The sequence below is a fragment of the Suricata suricatta genome, chromosome 7, assembly GCF_006229205.1.
Source record: "Suricata suricatta isolate VVHF042 chromosome 7, meerkat_22Aug2017_6uvM2_HiC, whole genome shotgun sequence".
Classification (NCBI taxonomy): domain Eukaryota; kingdom Metazoa; phylum Chordata; class Mammalia; order Carnivora; family Herpestidae; genus Suricata; species Suricata suricatta.
In genome coordinates this window covers 632880-647058 of record NC_043706.1, presented here as the reverse complement: position 1 = coordinate 647058, position 14179 = coordinate 632880, and the positions used below count along the sequence as shown (strand labels likewise).

Sequence of the window (14179 nt, the reverse complement as noted above, 5' to 3'; positions counted from 1 at the left end):
TTTTGTGTATGGTGTAAGAGACTGGTCTAGTTTCATTCTTCTCCATGTTGCTGTCCAATTTTCCCAGCACCACCTGCTAAAGAGGCAGTCCATTGGATACTCTTTCCTGCTTTGTCAAAAATTAATTGACCGTACATTTGTGGGCCCAGCTCTGGATTCTCTACTCTATTCCATTGGTCTATGTGTCTGTTTTTGTGCCAATACCATACTGTCTTGATGATGATATGTTTCATTTTGATAGTTTATATGTTTCTAGGAATTTGTCCATTTCTTCCATAGTGCCCATTTTATTGTCATATAATTGTTCATAATATTCTCTTATTATTGTCTATATTTCTACTGTGTTGTTTGTGATCTCTCCTTTTATTCTTGATTTTAATTTTTTTGGGTCATTTCCTTTTCCTTTTGATCAAACTGACTAGGGGTTGTCAATTTTGTTAATTCTTTCGGAGAACCAGCTCCTGGTTTTATTGATCCATTCTGTTATTTTTAAGGCATGGATTTCTGCTCTAATCTTTATTATTTTCTGTCTTCTGCTGGTTTGGGGTTTTGTTTGTTGTTCTTTTTCCAGGTATTTAAGGTGCAAAGTTAAGTTGTGTGTGTGTAAAGTTGGTTTGTGTACCTTTCTTTCTTTTTTAGGAAGGCCTGGATTGTTATCTACTTCCCTCTTACGACCACCTTTGCTGTGTCCTGGAGGTTTTGTGCTATGGTGTTATCATTTTCATTGGCTGCCATGTAGTTTTTAATTTCCTTTTTAACTTCTTGGTTAGCCATTCATTTTTTAGGAGAATGTTCTTTAGTCTTCAAGTATTTGTTGTCTTTCCAAAATTTTTTATTATGGTTGATTTTGAGTTTCATAGTGTTGTGGTCAGAGAATATGCCTGGTATGATCTTGATCATTTAGTACTTGTTGAGGGCTGATTTGTGTCTCAGTATGTGCTCCATTCTGGAGAATGCTCCATGTGCACTCGAGAAGAGTGTGTATTCTGCTGCTTTAGGATGAAATATTCTGAATATATCTGTAAAGTCCATCCAGTCCAGTGTATCATTCAAAGCCTGTGTTTCCATGTTGATTTTCTGTTTAGAAACTGTTCATTGCAGTAAGTGGGTTATGATGTCCATTACTATAATGAGTTCATTTTCTTAAATAATTTATTGTCAAACCGGTTTCTATAAAACACCCAGTGCTCATCCCCACAATTGCCCTCCTCCATGCCCATCACTCCCCTTCCCCTATCTCACTTCCCACTCAGTCCTGTTTGTTTTCAGTATTCACAGGTCTCTCATGATTTGCCTCCATCTCCGAAACTATTTCCCCCTCCCCCTCCCCCATGGTTTTCTGTTAAGTTTCTCCTGGTACACTTTTGAGTGAAAATATATGGTATCTATCCTCTACCTGACTTGCTTCACTTCGCATGACACCCTCAAATTCCATCAACGTTGCCACAAATGGCCAGATTTCATTCTTTCTCATTGCCATGTAGTATTCCATTGTAAATATAAACCACATCTTCATGATCCCTTCATCCGTTGATGGATGTTTTGGCTCTTTCCATGATTCACATATTGTTGAAAGTGCTGCTATGAACTTTCTCGAGGGTTTTTTAAAGAAACAATGCTATATTTTGTGAAATGCATTATCTGCATCTATCAATAGGATCATATGGTTTTTATCTTTTCTTTTGTTAATGTGATGTATCACATTGATGGATTTGTGAATATTGAACCCAGAAATGAATCCCACTTGATCATGGTGGATCATTTTTTAAATATGTTGTTGAATTCCAATTGCTAGTATCTTGTTGAGGACTTTTGCATCTGTATTCATTAAGGATATTGGCCTGATGTTCCCTTTTTTGTTGGGTCTCTGTCTGGTTGGGAATCAAAGTGATGCTAACTTCTTAGAATGAGTTTAGAAGTTTTCCTTCCATTTCAATTTTTTGGCAAAGCTTGAGATGAATGGTATTAACTCTGCTTTAAATGTCTGCTAGAATTTCCCAGGGAAGCCATCGGGCCCTAGGCTCTTATTCATTGGGAGATTTTTGATAACTGATTCGATATCTTCACTGGTTATAGGTCTGTTCAGATTTTCTGTTTTCCCCAGTGAATTTTAGTAGTGCATGTGTGTTTAGGAATTTTTCCATTTCTTCTAGATTGCCCAGTTTGTTGGGATATAGTTTTGCATTGTAATCTCTGATGATTGCTTGTATTTCTGAGGCATTGGTTGTAATGGATCCATTTTCATTCATTATATCGTCTATTTGGGTGTTGTCTCTTTTTTTTCCTGAGGAGCCTCACTAGAGGTTTATCAATTTTTTTTATTTTTTCAAAAAACAAACTCTTGTTTTCATTGATCTGTTCAACTGCTTTCTTGGACTCTATATTGTTTATTTCTGCCCTGATCTTTATTATTTCTCTTCTTTTGCTGGTTTTGGGGTGCTCTAGGTGCTCCCCTTCTAATTCCTACGTGCTCTGTTAGATTTTGTATTTGCGTTTTTTCTAGGTTGTTGAGAGACGCCCTGGTTTAAAATATACTTCTCTCTTAGGACTGCCTTTGCTATATCCCAGAGAGTCTGGCTTGTTGTGTTTTAGTTTTCCTTTGTTTTCCTATATTTTTCAATTTTCTCTCTAATTGCCTGATTGGCCTAATCATTCTTCAGTAGGGTGGTTTTTAACCTCTATGTTTTTGGGAAATTTCCAGACTTTTTCCTGTGATTGATTTCAAGTGTCATAGCATTGTGATCTGAAAGTGTTCATGGCATCATCTCAATTCATTTATATGTAAGGAGGGCTGCTTTATGCCCCAGAATGTGCCATGCTCACTCGAGAAGAAGGTGAATTTCCTAGCTTCAGGATGCAGAGTTCTAGATATATCTATCAATTCTATCTGTTCCAGTGTGTCGTTCAGGTCCATTGTTTCCTTAGTGATTTTCCATTATCCATTGCTGTAAGTTGGGTATTAAAGTCCCCTGTAATTAACCCCTTCTTATCCTTAAGATTCATTCTGTTTGTGATTGTTTCATGTATTTGGGTCCTTCTGAATTCGATGTATAGATGTATATAATTGTTAGCTCTTCCTGATGGAGAGACCCTGGAATTTTTCTATAATGTCCTTCATATTTTGCTACTGCCTTTACTTTAAATTCCATGTTTTATATAAGTATGGCTTCTCTGTCTTTCTTTTGACTACCAGTCACATGATAGATATTTCTCCATCACCTTTCTTTCAATCTGAAGGTGTTTTCATGTCTAAAATGAGTCTCTTATAGACAGTAAATAGATGGATATTTTTTTCCCTTTATTCTTCTACCATATGTCATTGATTGAAGCATTTAGTCCATTTATATTCAGTGTTATTATTGAAAAATGTGCGTTTGGATTCTTTGTGTTCTTTGTAGAGTTCATGTTTGTAGTGTTGTCTCTGGTACCTTGTATTTCTTGCTATATTTCCCTCATAAGGTTCCTATTAGAATTTTCTTATAGGGCTGATTTGGTGTTCTTGAATTCTCTCAATTTTGTTCATTTGGGAATACCTTTATCTCTCCTATTTTGAATGATAGGCTCTCTGGATAAAGGATTATTGGCCACATATTTTTCCTGTTCATCACATTGAAGATTTCCTACCATTCCTTTCTGGCCTGCCAGGTTTCATTAGGTAGGTTTGTAACCACTCTGATAGGTTTCCCTTTGTATGTTAAGGCCCTATTATCCCTGGCTGCTTTCAGAATTCTCACTTGATCCTTACATATTTCCAGTTTCCCTATGATACGTCATGCCGAAGGTGAATTTAAGTTTCATCTGAGGGGAGTTCGCTGGCCTCTTGGAATTCAATGTCTATTTCCTTTCCCCATATTGGGAAGGTTCTCAGCTATAATTTAATCAATCACCCCTTCAGGATCTTCCTTCCTTCCTCCCTCCCTCCCTCCCCCTCTCTCTCTCTCTTTCTTCTTCTTTAGGAATTCCTAATATACAAGTATTGTTCCATTTGATTATATCACTCAGTTCTCGATTCTCATTTTGTACTCCTGGATCAATTTATCTCTCATTATTGTGGCTTCCTCTTTTTCTATAATTGTGTCTCTAATTCATCTATTCTCCTCCCTGCCTCTTCAATTCGTGCAGTGGCAACCTCCATTTTGTTATGTACCTCAACGATAGCATTTTTTAACTCATGAGAGCTATTTTTAAGGTCTCTAGTCTTTGTATCCATAGCTTCTCTGATGTCTTCCATCCTTTTTTCAGGCCCAGCAATTTATCTTATGACAGTTGTTCTACATTCTTTTTCTGTTATATTGCTTATATTTGTTTTGAGCAATTCTGTAGCTGTGACTTCTTCCTGGAATTTCTTAAGAGGAGAGTTCTTCTGTTTCATTATTTTGGTTAGCTTTCTGTCTCTTGTCAGTTTCTTGTTATGTGCTCTGCACCTGTGCGTGTTACTATATTAAAGGTTGCTTATTGACTCTCCAGTGTCTTTCTGTTTATGAAGTGTTCTTTTAATGGTGTCTCTTGATTTTTCTTGTTTTGCCTTTGGTTATTTTGTTTCCCTACTCAGTGATATTTGGGACTCCTCACCATGTGTAGTTTGTCTTGTTTCTTGAGGTAGCCCTGCAAGGGAAAACCAACAAATACACAAGGAACAAAAGTGCACAATCGCACAGACAAATCAAACAAACAAGCCAACCAAAATGGGAAAGAAACAAAGAAAAGAAAAATAAAGTGTGTGTGTGTGTAGGGGCGGGGGGGGGGGGACTCAAACAACAGAAGTTAAATGATAGTCTGAAAGCATAAAACCAGAAATCCCAGCTACAAATAAAGAGTAGGGTGGTGGCAATATGGATGGAGGAGCATATACAAAGAGAGAAGTGACAGGAGTGTGGAGGAAGTGAAATTGAAGGTTAAAGAGGCAGAGAGACAAAGAGGATGATATGGTATGAGGTGAGGAGAAAATAACCGAAGATAATGTTATCCTAAGAAGCTATGTACTCTCATTATGCAGAGAGAAGGAGACAAAGGAAGTAGCATCACGAGAGTGGATTAAGTAAAACTGTTTAGACAAATCAATGTCCTGTGTGCCCAGTCCAGTAGAGGGGAGAGATAATAATGAGTAAGGGAAAATGTATCTGAATAGGAAGAATTGATCTTCCTATTCTTAGGAATGTTGGTCTTGCCTGGGCTTTGGAAAACAAAAAAAGGCAGCTTCCAGCACAGATGGGCATGGTTTTGTGTAGGCAGGTCTCACTCCCCGAGGCCCTTCCTTGCTGGTTGTGGGGAGAAAATGGCGGCACCCGAGTCCCTTCTCGAACCTTGCATTGCAGCCCACTCTTTTGGGTTCAATCTCCCTGTGCCATGGGTGATCCAAGTTGTATTTTCCACACCTCGCCTCATTTCCAGATCCTAGTCCACACACTTTAATGATAGTGCCACAGATGGACTCTGCAGGTAGGGGGCTTCCTAGCTGGGGATCTAGTAGGGGGAGGAGGGGAAGAGTTTGTCCTGGTGTTGCCTGGGATTCAGTAGCCAAGCCCGAGGAAAACACACCAGCAAGAGAGGAAGGACCTCTCTCCCTGCGCCCTGCGGTTATGGATAGGATGATAGGATCCCTCTCCATCCGAGGTCGAGGTTTTTCTCTTCTCTAGAGACAGCTCTATGAGCATTTTCAGCCTCTCTTTCTCTTCCCCTCATTTCACTGTGGCTCTGCGCGGCTCTGCTCAGAGGGGGCTCCCGCCCCTCTAAGCCTCTGTGTCCCAGCCTGTTTATACATCCCCCAGTTTACACAGCACCTCTGAGGCTGTTTTCTTAGTGGACTCTGTCACTTTTCCTCCCAGACTCTTGCGGATCATAGTATTGTGGCTTCAGTCCTTCTTAGATTGATAGATGCAGACGGGCAAAACATATAGAGGTCTTTTCTTCTTAGCCATCTTGGAATCGGATCTCAATGAGTTTCTTTATGATCGGATTGATTTATATATTTGGGTGGTACCATGTTTGGAGTGTAAATGTTTACAATTGTTAGATCTTCTTGGTGGATAGATCCTTTAATTATGATATAATGTTCTTCTTTATCTGTTATAGTCTTGCCTTTCTTTTGGCGACCATTGGCATGAAGATGGTTCTCTATCCTCTTACTTTCAATCTGAACTTATCTTTAGGTCTAAAATGGGTCTCTTGCAAACAGCATAGAGATGGATCTTGTTTCCTTATCCCTTCTGTTACCCTGTGTATTTTGATTGAAGCATTTCATTCATTGATGTTTATAGTGAGTACCGAAAGATGAATATATTGCCATTATGTTGCCTGTAGAGTTGGAGTTCCTGGTGGTATTCTCTAGTCCTTTCTAGTCTTTGTTGCTTTTGGTATTGGTTTTTTGTTTTTTTTTTATTTTCTTTCCTCAGAGAGTCCTGCTTAAAATTTCTTGCAGGGCTGGTTTAGTGGTCACAAACTCCTTTAATTTCTGTTTGGGACACTTTTTGTCTCTCCTTCTATTTTGAATGACAGCCTTGCTGGATAAAGAATTCTTGGCTGCATATTTTTACGATTTAGCACATTGAATATATCCTGCCACTCCTTTCTGGCCTGCCAAGTTCCCGTGGATAGTTCTGCTGCAAACCTTATCTGTCTTCCCTTGTAGGTTAAGGAATTTTTTCCTCTTGCTGCTTTCATGGTTCTTTCCTTGCCTGAGTAATTTGTGAATTTGACTATGGAATACCTTGTTGATGGTCAGTTTTTGTTGAATCTAATGGGAGTTCTCCGTGCCTTCTTTATTTTGATGTCTGTGTCTTTCCTCAGGAAAGTTTTCTGCTATGATTTGCTCACTAAACCCTCTTCCCCCTTTTTCCCTCTCTCTTCCCCTTCCAGGGCCCCTATGATTCAGATATTATTTCTTTTTGATGAGTCACTGAGTTCTTTAATTTCTAGATTGTGCTTTTCTCCCTCTTTTGCTCTGCTTTATCATTCTCCATAAGTTTGTCCACTATATCACTGATTCGCTGCTCTGCTTCATATATCCCTGCTGCCTTGGCGTGCATTCAAAAATGCAGCTCAGTTATAGCATTTTTTATTTCATCCTGACAAGATTTCACTTCTTTTTTTCCCAAAGGAAGGGTTTCTAATCTATTTTCAACCCCAGCTAATATTTGTATTATTGTGATTATTGTGATTTGTATTATTGTGATTCTAAATTCTGATTCAGTCATCTTGCTTGCTTGTGTGGATTAAGTCCCCAGTTGTCATTTTTCCCTGTTCTTTCTCTTGGGGAAATTCCTTTGTTTTGTCATTTTGAAGGAAGAAAGGGAAAGAATATAGAAAAAAATTATAACCAAAAAATCTCAAAAAGGATGATAGATCCTAGGTGTTTTTTGGTTTGGTTGTTGAAAGAAGCTTGATAAATTATAGAAAATAGGGACAGATAAGAAAAAAAGGAAAAAAGGAAAACTTTTGAAAATTTGAGAAGATGAATAACATAAAATAGAATAAAGTGAAATAATGGTAGTAAGATAGAATTTTTAAAAGCTACAAAAATATAATAAATATAGAAGAAAAATTAAATAAATGTCTTTTTTATAAAAATAGTAAATAAAAATATTTTTTTCTATATTCGAAAGTAAGAAATGCAAAAGAAAAGAAATATGATAGATGGACCAGTGAAAAGAATGAAATATGATTGTAATTACCTCTGCTTTCCCCTAGAAGTCTAACTATCAAGTTTATAGTCCAAAAAATAAGCAAGTGGGTTGACTTCTGTTATTCCCTAAGAGCACGGTAGGCCTGGTTGGCCACGGCTTAGTGTAACAGTTCCATTCTCCAGTAGATGGTACTGCTTAGCCACTGGGATGGATCGTTGTGGTGCCTATAGGCCTGAATGCGCATATGCGGGAGGGGTGAAAATGGTGTTGCCCAGGTACTGGGTCTCTATTTTCCAAACTCTGTGTTCTCCAGGACTGGCCGTCAAGCACCAGCTTTGGTCCACCCCCATGTTCACACTGTCTGTGGATGGGCATTCCGTCGTCACGCAGCATCTCCCTCCTGAATCTGGTCTCTGATGCGGCTGTTTCCCAGCCCCTCCCTTCTGAGGGAATGCACCTTTGATCTGCTCAGATCTTCTGGGAGAGGGGCTCACTGAGGACTGGCTGGGTGCCAGCACCCCATCCTCAGGAACATTAGCAAGACTGCAGTGCTGCCAGTGCCTCGAGACTGCAGCTGGGCATCAGCCGCCCCAGAGGAAGTTCATGCGATCTTGTGGCAGCACCATCTCAGGGATTATGTAAAATCACAACACACATCTGGCTCCAGGCTCCCCATCATGTCCTTGTTCTAGAACCAATGAATGTGGCCCTTCTCCAGGGTCCCCTAGGACTTTCTCCTCTGGGCAGGCCACACTGCCTCTTCCAAATGTGCTCCCTGCACTGGAACTGCCTCTCCCCGCATGGCCTGCGAATCCCCTGGACCTCACTCTCTGTGTGTGGGGATTCATCCTTCCCACCAGAGCTCCCCAGGTGTTGAGCTGCGGAGTTTCAGACTGTGCTCCACTGTTTGTAGAGTCTTGATGGAATTTACACTGTCTCCTTTGTCATTTTTGCTTTTTTTTGTTCAGTCCCTGCAGCTGTTTCCACTTTTCCATTTTCTCTTCAGCTGCTTTTTTTGTGTGTGTGGGGGGGGGAGATTTCTTGTGCTCTACCCCCATCTCTGTCCTCTCACCACAAGCAAAAACAGCTCCCTGCCTTCCGGGACTTCTCCCCGAGCTCATCTCTCCATCCTGTGTTCCTTGTGAGTTCTATGGTTGGTTCAGATTGTGCAGATGGTTGTGTTTATCCTCAAATAAGTTTTCTAGGTGTGCAGGGTGGTTTAGTGTTGATCCGGCTACATTTCAGGGATGAGAGATGCAGGAAAACCTTCCATGCTGTTCCACCATTGGTATGAACTCTTTCGAAGAGTCTGGTGGAATTACCCTGTGAAGCCACCTGGCCCAGGACTCTTGTTGGTTGGGAGATTTTTGATAACCAATTCAATTTCTTTACTGTTTATGGCTCCCTTCATATTTTCTATTTTTTCCTGCTTGAGTTTTGGTGTTGCATGAGTTTCTAGAAATTTGTCCATTTCTTCTAAACTGCCTGGTTTATTGGCATCTAAATTTTCGTAGTATTCTCTTATGATTGCTTGTTCTGTGGTGTTCGTTGTGATCACTCCACTTTTATTCGTGATTTTATTTATTGGGTTCTTTCTTTTTTCTTTTACGAGTTCTGGCTAGGAATTTATCAATCATGTTAATTCTTTTAATAAAGCAGCATTTAGTTTCATCTGTTCTATTATTCCTTTTTGTTTGATGTGTATAATTTATTTCTGCTCTAATGTTTATTGTTTCTCCTTTTCTGCTGGTTTTAGGCCTTTTTTTTTTTTGCTACTCCTTTTCTAGCCCCTTTAGGTGTAATGTTAAGTTGTGTATTTGGGACCCATTGTGCTTCTTGTTATAGGCCTGAATTGCAATACACTTTCCTCTTAGGACTGCCTTTGCTGTATCCCAAGGGTTTGGCCTGTTGTGTTTTCATTTCCATGTGCTACCATGTATTTTAAATTTTTCTTTCCTAATTTCCTAGTAACCCATTCATTCTTTAGTGGGATGCCTTTAACCTCCATGTATTTGAGGGCTTTCCACTTTCTTACTTCTGGTTGATCTCAAGTCTCACAGCACTGTGTTCTGAAAAAAATGCGTGGTATGATCTTGATATTTTTGTACCTGTTGAGGGCTGATTTTTGACCCAGTATATGATCTATCCATTGCACTTGAGAATGTGTATTCTGCTGCTTTAAGATGAAATGTTCTGAATATATACATTAAGTCCATCTGGTCCAATATGGCATTCAAAGGCATTGTTTCCTTGTTGGTTATCTGCTTAGATATTCTGTCCATTGATGTAAGTGTGATATTAAGGTCCTCTACTATTTTTGTATTATTGTCAGTGAGTTTCTTTATGTTTGTGATTAACTGATTTATATATTTAGGTGTGTCCAAGTTGGAGACATGAATATTTAGAGTTGTTATATCTTCTTGATGGATGGTCCCCTTAAGTATGATCTAATGCCCTTATTCATCTCTTATTACAGTTGTTTTAAAATCTTGTGTTTTTTAGGTATCTGGGTGGTCTAGTGTTGGACAGCCAACTTCAGCTAGGGTCATGATCTCACACTCCGTGGGTTTGAACACCACACTGGGCTCTGTGCTGACAGCTCAGAGCCTGGAGCCTGCTTCAGATTCTGTGTCTTGTCTCTCTCTGCCCCACCCCTCTACTTGTGCTCTCTCTCACTCTCTCTCAAAAATAAATTTAGAAACATTAAAAACAATAACGTCTGGTTTGTCTGATACAGGTATGGCCACTTGAGCTTTCTTTTGATGTCCATTAGCATGATAGATGGTTCTCCGTCCCCTCACTTTCAATCTGCAGATATCCTTAGGGCTAAAGTGAGTCTCCTGAATCTCCTGTAGGCAGCATATAGATGTATCTTTAAAAAAAAAAATACATTCTACCCGATGTCTTTAATTGGAGTATTTAGTCCATTTACAAACAGAGTGATTATAGAAAACCATGAATTTATTGTCATTGTGCTACCTGTAGAGCTGGGATTCAATATATGAAGTTTTAAAGGACCTCAAATTGCACAGACCCACTTTCCTACTTTGGAGAAGATTCTCCATGCTGTATGAAGTCTTTTGTCCCTGAACAACTGTCCCACGCCTGCACATTGCATTCTACACGTACATAGAGTGTAGTGCTGCTAAATGCAGCAAAGTTATAATCCTTCTAGGTGAGCCTCTGTCCCCTGCTAATAAAAGGCATTTTATTGGCCACTGCAGGGTCTTTTGTCCTTGGTGAGGCATGTACCCTCTTCCCAAGCACTCCAGAAAGGGGACTGTTCTCTTCTGGCCACCCCAGTGACTGCTACACCACACTATGCACTCCAGACCAGCTCCCCTCTCCCCAGAGAAAGCCACACACTTCCAAAATCTCATACTTTGAGCTCCACACGCCAGTTTTCAAAAAAAGAACAGAACTCTCAGTACCTCTAGCCCGCTCGTCTGTGGTCCAGAGGGGTTTTCTTCTGGTGTGAACTCAATGCCAGACTTTCTCAACCCCTCTCACTTTCCCTCCTCTTTGTCTTTCCACAGAATGGGTTCTCTCCCCTCCATGGCACCTCTGGGTTTTTTTCTGCCCCAATTCACTTCCATGCACCTCACACCTTTCATGCTGTGATTCAACATACATACGCATTATGGAATGCTCAACACGACTAGTGCAGTTTACTATATGTCACCATATGAGGTTATTACAATATTGTTGACTATATTCCCTCTGCTTACTTTAAATCTCTGTGATATATTTCCTTTATAGTTAGAAGTTTGTATCTCTTAATCTCCTTCTCCTATTGCACCCATACACCCATCTCGCTGTCTTCTGGCAAACACCAGTTTGTTCTGTGTGCTTATGTGTCTGTTTTTTTCTTTTGCTTTATTTTGTGTTCTGATTCCGCATATAAGTTAAATATATGGTATTTATCTTTCTCTGACTGACTTATTTCATTTGGCATTAATTCCTGAAGGTCTATCTATGTTGTCACAAATGCCAGGATTTCCTCTTTTTCTCACAACTGAAGAATATTCCAAAATATACCTAAATCTGTGTCTGTGTTTACCTAGGGCAGATAACTTAACCCTTTAGTTTGAAGTTCTTTAGTTCAAAAGGAAACATATTTGAGAAATTGTTCCCATCAAGCCCCATCTGTACCTTGACCTACTGTAGGTGAAAAGACTTAGATTCTGACTGATGTTGTAATGGGAAGAGATTTTAGGAATATTTGGGGGGAGAGTAAGTATGTGGGGACAATTTTAATTTTAGTAGTCAGAGCTGCGACTATGGTGGATTAAGGATGTCTGCAAAGTTTTTCTTGTTGTTTCCAGTTAAAGGTGGGGATTCTCTTACTGATTTGTTAGGCCTGTGACTCTTTTGTCCAAGAAAGAATCGTAGAGGTGATATTGATACTGATTCTTGGGTTTGTTAGAGAGATGACTGCAGCTTTTCCCTTGGTCCCTTGGCCCCCATGCAGAGTGTCAAGCCTGAGGACGCCATGCTGCAAAAGCACAGGATAGCCACGTGGAGAAAGTGGACCAAGGGAGACACAGATATTCTGCCAGCTCAGCTCTCTCACTCCAGGATGGTCAAGTCAGCCCAGCCATGGCAGAAAGCATTATCAAGGAGAACCAACCCTTCCCTGCTGTGTTATTCTCAATTTCTGACCCTCAGTAGAATGCAATTTACTGGTATACATGTCGTCAGCTTCTGTGTTTGGAGATACTAGTGTGTTATGCAGCAATAGCTAACCAGATAATGACGTGCTTTTCTCTGATTCATGGCATCCGTGCGTCTTGGATTTTGTAAAGTCTTCTGATCAATAGAAATGATGGGCTGGAGACAGTTCAGGGTAGAAGATGCCTTCTCCACACACACTTATTTTCTTTTTTTTTTTTTCTTTTTAGTAAACAAAAGTCAAATTGAGGGCCCAAATATGATAGGTTGGAAGATAGAACAAGCATGTGAATGAGATTAGAGTCACATTGTTCGGGTTCACAAAAATGAATGCAGAGAATTTGAACAGTCAGTCCCAGAATGCATGAAGGTCTGTCCTAGTCTTTATCTGCATCTGTAAATAGTAATAAATGCTGTGCCCCCCAGCAGCCACTCTGAGGACTCAGAAAGTAGGGAGCCTAGTGTCTCTCGACATTAGCTCCAGAAATGCCTCAACAATGATGACTTAGTCTCTTTCGCTACATATGGGTTTGATGACAAGTAAGGAAAACAGACAACATTTTGATGAATTCTTAACATTTCCTCAGCATTATTTCATATGGCATTATTTATAATCTGTGAAAAAGCAAACAAATAGGAAAATAAAATAGAAACATAGGTAGAGTTTTGAAACTCATCCTTTCTTGTGACCAAAGAATGAAGAATAAATAACGTACCAATCAGCTAGAGAACGATTCTGAATAATTCTTTCCCCTTGTTCTTATTCAGCATGTTCAGAGAGTCCTTGACTTACACATACATGGTCTGTACCACCTTGAGCTGGGCAATGAAGGTGGACAAGAACTCTGCTTCCTGGTCTAACTGGTTCTTGAGCATCTCTAATTGTGGCAGGTTCAGCTCGGTGATGTTAACTGACTGTATCATGTTGGGAAGGAGCGTGAATTACCATTTCTTATCCTATTAACAGTGGCTCAAATTCAATTCCTTAAAATAAAAAAGCATAAGAAGTTTATTACTCACATTGAAATATGTTAACATAGAAGAACCACACAGATAAACACCCTAAGGAGTACTCCTGTACCCAGTATATGGGTAATGAAGGCATATTTCGATTCCTGATTTCACTTAAGAATATGTAAAAATACATGAAAAAGAACCAGTTTTATTAACTGATATCCTGAACACAAATGCACATTAAGATTCCATGGCTGGTTTCCCATGAGTTTTTGATTCCTTGATACTACCAAAGAATTCATTGTTTACAATATCAAGCTGGACTTTCGCATTTATCTTGTCTTTGGACATCTCCATTTTTATACCTATCATACATGATCTGAGAAGTGGGGTAACCTCACACACCAACTTTATCATTACCTGTTGGTTCCTGTCCTAGAAGTGTGCTCTAGACATGTTCATGTTGGCCCTATTTCTGAAGACACAACTCAAGGCCGCCTTCACATCCTTGTTCCTCAGTGTGTAGATCAGTGGGTTGAGCACAGGAGTGACCACAGTGTACATGATGGCAGTGATGAGTTCCTGGTCCATGGAGCTGCCTGAGTCAGGACGGATGTAAATGAAGACAACAGGAGCATAGAAAAGAATGAACACCATGAAGTGAGAGGCACATGTAGACAGTGCTTTGTGGAGAGCGCTACAGGAGTGGGTCTTGGAGAAAAGAGAGATGATAATGGAGAAGTAGGAGAGAAGTGTTAGGAAAATGAGAGGCATGGCAATGGTCCCGGTGACTGTGTTGAGAAGCCACTGGTTGAGCTCTGTGTTTCCACAGGCCAACTCCAGCAAAGGCTTGACATCACAGAAGAAGTGATGGATCAGATTAGAACCACAGAAGTTCAAGCGAGAGGTCATCGTGGAGTGCAACAGGGCAT

General features: G+C 39.9%; 1 protein-coding gene across 1 annotated transcript in view; it reads right to left on the bottom strand.

Annotated features, from left to right (window-relative positions):
- LOC115296544 (olfactory receptor 12D2-like) overlaps positions 1–14179 on the bottom strand; it is a 32784-nt gene that overhangs the window by 5792 nt on the left and 12813 nt on the right. The gene's annotated exons all lie outside the window — the stretch shown is intronic.